The sequence below is a fragment of the Artemia sp. Qi Xiang Cuo genome, chromosome 18, assembly GCF_049724085.1.
Source record: "Artemia sp. Qi Xiang Cuo chromosome 18, ASM4972408v1, whole genome shotgun sequence".
Taxonomy (NCBI): Eukaryota; Metazoa; Arthropoda; class Branchiopoda; order Anostraca; family Artemiidae; genus Artemia; species Artemia sp. Qi Xiang Cuo.
The window spans coordinates 59,124,171-59,129,792 of NC_142811.1; positions in this window are offsets into that span (position 1 = coordinate 59,124,171).

Here is a 5,622-nt window from a genome sequence, read left to right on the forward strand (position 1 = left end):
CTTTCCTGAGGGCTGTGAGGAGGTTGTCATCCTCAAAGATCTAATTTCCAGAACTTAAAACTACGTTGAACAAAATGGCTATCTCAAAATTTTGATTGGATGTGTTCGGGGGAATGATGGGCGGGGGGGGGGGGGGCTAGTTGCCCTCCAATCACTTTCGACTAGCGTTTTAGGGTACTAGCCCTTTGATTTCCAATCGAATGAGCCTGTTTTGATGTTTCTACGACAACACCCTCTATAAAAACCTTATATGCCCCCAGGCCATCACTTAAAACCCTTGCCCTGAGGGTTGTGAGGGAGTGTCCTCCTCAAAAACATATTTTCTATCCGGAAAACAACTACGCCAAACAAAATGGCTATTTCAAAATTTTGATTGGATGTGTTTGGGGGAATGATGGGCGGGGGGGGGCTAGTTGCCCGCCAATCATTGTCGACTATGAAAAAGGGCACTAGCCCTGTGAATTTCCAATTGAATGAGCCTGTTTTGAAGTTTCTACGACAACGTCTTCTATAAAAAACTAATATATCCCAAGGGCATACCTTAAAACCCTTGCCCCGAGGGTTGTGGGGGAGTGTCCTCCTCAAAAACATCTTTTCTATTTGGAAATCAACTACGATGAACAAAATGGCTATCTCAAAATTTTGTTTGGATGTGTTTGGGGGAATGATGGGCGTTGGGGGGGGGGGGGGTCTAGTTGCCCTCCAATCTCTTTCGACTATGAAAAAGAGTACTAGCCCTTTGAATTTTCAATCGAATGAGCCTTTTCTGAAGTTTCTACGACAACGCTTTCTATTAAAAACCTTATATGCTCCCAGGGCATAACTTACAGCCCTTGCCCTGAGCGTTTTGGAGGAGTGTCCTCCTCAAAAACATAATTTCTATCTGGAAGTCAACTACGCTGAACAAAATACGAAGTGCCCGGGTGGTGAAAAAACACATTGTGCCCACATCGTTCTTTACTTAGGCAGCGCTAGCACAATGCGTATGAAATGTCAAGCCTTCCAATCACTTTCGGCTATTAAAATGGGCACTAGGCCTTTTATTTCCAATCGAATGAGCCCATTTGGAAACGACAGCGCTTTTTATAAACACCTTATATGCCCCAAGGGCATAAATTACTACCCTTACCCTAAGGTCGGTTAGGGTGGTTGTTCCAGAACTTTCCAGAACTTTCAACTACGTTAAACAAAATGGCTATCTCAAAATTTTTATTGGATGTGTTTGGGGAAATGGTGGGTGTAAGAGGTGTGATAGTCGCTCTCCAATCATTTTCAACTATTAGAAATGGCCCTAGCCCTTTCAATTTCCAATTAAATGAGCCCTTTTGAAGTTTCTACGACAAAACTTTCAATAAAAATCTTATATTCCCCCAGGGCGTAACTTGTGACGCTGGCAGAGAGTGCTGGGGGGGGGGGGTTGTCATAATCAAATACCTAGGTTCCACAACTTTATACAAATGTGAAAGAACTTATTTTCTGAAAATGTTTATTGTTTGGATTTAGGGGGCTGGTGGGCGCGAGAGGGGGGTTAGTTACCCTCCAATCACTTTCGACTATTACAAAGGGCACTAGCCCTCTCAATTTCCGATTGAATGCGCCCCTTTTGAAGTTTTACGACAACTCTATCTATAAAAACCTTATATGCCCCCAGGGCAGAACTTACAACCTTTGCCCTTGTGGGTCTGGGGGGTTTATCATCCTTAAATTAATAATTTCCAGAACTTTCAACTACGTTGAACAAAAATGGCTATCTCTAAACTTTAATTGAATATTTTTGCGGAAATGGTGGGCTTAAGAGGGGGGTTAATTAATCTCCACTTACTTTCGACTATTATAAAGGGAAATTTCAATTTCCAATCAAATCAGCCCTTTTTTAAAATTTCTATAACAACTTTCTATATAAACTTTATATGCCCCCAGGGCATAACTTATAACCCTTGCACTGAGGGCTCTGAGGGGTTTATCATCCTAAAAGATATAATTTCAAGAACTTCAAATACGTTGAAAAAATGGATATCTCAAAATTTTGACTGGATGTATTTGGGAAAATAGAAGGCGTGAGAGGGGCGTTAGTCACTTCCCAATCCCTTTCAACTATTAAAAAAGGCACTAGCCCTTTCAATTTCCAATTGAACGAGCCCTTTTGAAGTTTCTACACTTTCAATAAAAACCTTATATGCCCCCAGGGCATAACTTACAACCCTTACCCTGAGGGTTGTAGGGGGGGAGGGGTTGTCATCCTTAAAAACCTAATTTCCTAAACTTTCAACTACGTTGAATAAAATGGCTATCTAAAATATTGATTGGATGTGTTTGGGGAAAAGATGGGCTTGAGAGGGGGGATAGTTGCCCTCAAATCACTTTCGACTATTAAAAAGGGAACTAGCACTTTGAATTTCCAATCGAATGAGCCCTTTTTCAAGTTTCTACGACAAAGATTTCAATAAAAACCTTATATGAACCAAGGGCATAACTTATAACCCTTGCCCAGAAGACTGTGGGGGGAGTGTCCTACTCAAAGGTATAATTTCCTGAACTTTGAACTGCGTGGAACAAAATGGCTATCTCAAAATCTCTATTGGATGTGTTTGGGGAAAAGGTGGGTGTGGAAGGGGTGTTAGTTGCTTTCCAATCACTTTCGAATATTAAAGAGGGCACTAGCCATTTCAATTTCCAATCGAATGAGCCCTTTTTAAAGTTTCTACGACAACGCGTTCTATAAAAACCATATATGCCCCCTGGACATAATTTACAACCCTTCTCCTGAGGAATGTGGGAAGGGGGGGCTGTCATCCTCAAGGACCTAATTTCCAGAACTTAAAACTACGTTGAATAAAATTGCTATCTCAAAGTTTTGATTAGATGTTTTTCGGGAAAAGGTGGGCATGAGAGGCGGGTTAGTTGCCTTCTAATCACTTGCGACTATTAAAAAGGGCACTAGCTCTTTGAGTTTGCAATCGAATGAGCCTTTTTTGAAGTTTCTACTACGATGCCTTCTATAAAAAACCTTATATGCCCCCAGGGCATAAATTACAACCCTGGCCCTAAGGGCTCTAGGGGACTGTCCTCAAAAACATAATTTCTATCTGTAAATTGACTACGCTGAACAAGATGGCTATCTCAAAATTTTGGATGGATATGTTTTGGAAAATGGTGGGCGTGGAAAGGGCTGTTCGTCGCCCTCCAATCACTTTCGACTATTAAAAAGAGCACACGCCACTCCAATTTCCTATTGAATGAGCCCTTTTCGAAATTTCTACAACAACTTCTTCAATTCAAGGTGCCCTGCTCTAAAGGGAAAAATTAATAAATAATGCATTGTGCCAACATCGTTCTTATGTGCCCCCAGGGAATAACTTAAAACCCTTGCCCTGAGGGTTGTGGGGGATCGTCCTCCTCTTTACTTAGTCCCCGTTTCTTGGCTCGTTCTCGAGTCTCCCCGTTCTTTACTTAGGCAGCGCGATTGCACAGCCTATGATTTGTACAACAACTTTCTATATAAACTTTATAAGCCCCAAGGGCATAACTTACAACCCTTGCACTGAGGACTCTGAGGGAGTTATCATCCTAAAAGACCTAATTTCCAGAACGTTCAACTACGTTAAACAAAATGGGTACCTAAAAATTTTGATTGGAGGTGTCTGGGAAAATGCTGGGCGTGAGAGGGGCGTTAGTCGCTATCCAATCACTTTCAAGTATTATAAAAGGAACTAGCCCTTTCAATTTCCAATTGAATGAGCCCTTTCGAGGTTTCTACGACAATACTTTCAATAGAAACTTCATATGCCCCCAGGGCATAAATTACAACCCTTGCCCTGAGGGATGTGAGGGGAGGGGTTGTCATCCTTAAAGACCTAATTTCCAAAGCTTTCAACTACGTTGAATAAAATGGCTATATAAAATTTTTGATTGGTTGTGTTTGGGGAAAAGGTGGGTGTGACAGGGGGGTTAGTTGCCCTCAAATCACTTTTGACTATTAAAAAGGGTACTAGCCCTTTGAATTTCAAATCGAATGAGCCCTTTTTCAAATTTATACGACAAAGATTTTAATAAAAACCTTATATACACACAGGGCATAACTTATGACCCTTGCCCTGAGGATTGTGGGGGAGTGTCCTTCTCAAAAACATATTTTCTATGTGGAAATCAACTACGCTGAACAAAATGGATATCTAAAAATTTTTATTGGATGTGTTTGGGGGAATGATGGGCGTGGGGGGAGGGGCTAGTTGCCCTTCAACCACTTTCGACTATTAAAAAGGGCACTAGCCCTATGAATTTCCTACCGAATAAGCTTTTTTTGAAGTTTCTACGACAACGCCTTCTATAAAAACCTTATATGCCCCCAGGGCATAACTTACGACCCTTGCCCTGAGGATTGTGGGGGAGTGTCCTCCTCAAAAACATATTTTTTATGTGGAAATCAACAACGCTGAACAAAATGGATATCTAAAAAATTTTATTGGATGTGTTTGGGGGAATGATGGGCGTGGGGGGGGGCTAGTTGCCCTTCAACCACTTTCGACTATTAAAAAGGGCACTAGCCCTTTAACTGGCTACATAGCTAATACACATTTTACACACACCGTGTGTGTGGGTGTGTGTGTGTGTTTGATTTAGTTATGTTTTGATTTAGTTCCTCAGATGTTTATTTCAATGTCCTCAGCCTTAGTAGTACTCACTACAGAAATAGCAGTTTTAGTGATAGTAGTGGTAGTAGTAGTAGTTGTTGTTGTGGTAGCAGTAGAAGCAGTGGTAGTTGTAGTAGTAGAAGCGTTCAAATATTGCCTTTTTTGGTCAATTGATCATCTTTCTTATCATTTCCTGAAAATTCCAAATTAATATACTCAGTCATTCCTGAGTTACTCCCTTCTGACAACCCAAATACACATAACATATTTAGATTTAGTTCCCCTCAACATTCCCTGAAAGCCTCGTCGTAATGCCCTTCGTATTTTGGGGACGTAGAAGTCAAACATGCATACCTTTTCTCAACAAAATATACTATATGTAAACTTGCAGGCCTTGCTTGCAGCATAGGGCGGGGGGGGGGATTGATATCCCCAAACGCATAATTACTGAACCTTTTAACAATGCTGGAAAAATGGACCTTATATACCCCCAGGGCATAACTTACCGCCCTTGTCCCAGGGCTTTGGAGGTTTGTGTCAACCCCGGAGGTATCAGTGGTGGATCCAGGGGGAGGGGTTGCGCGCCCCCGTAACGTGGACTAAATTAGTCTAATTTACTTAATTAACGTAAGTTTGCGTTAATTAAACTTGCTCCTAACACAAGTTTATCAGATAAACCTATTCCCCTCCCCGTGCCCCCCCCCCCCAAAAAAAACAGGATCCGCCCCTGGGAGGTATCATTATATGTTCTTAGGACTATTTTTAACAAAATGGCTATGTCACAATTTCAATCAAATAAGTTTAGTGAAAAAAGAAGTAGTTGGGGGGGGGGGATTAGTTGACCCCAATCACTTTTGACTCTCAGAAGGGAGCTAGAACTCTCAAGTTTCAACCAAATGAGCCACCTCTCAAGTTTATACAACCATCCGTTCCGAAAAAAGCTTAAATAGCCCTGGAGCATAACTTACATCACTTGCCCCCAGACTCTGGT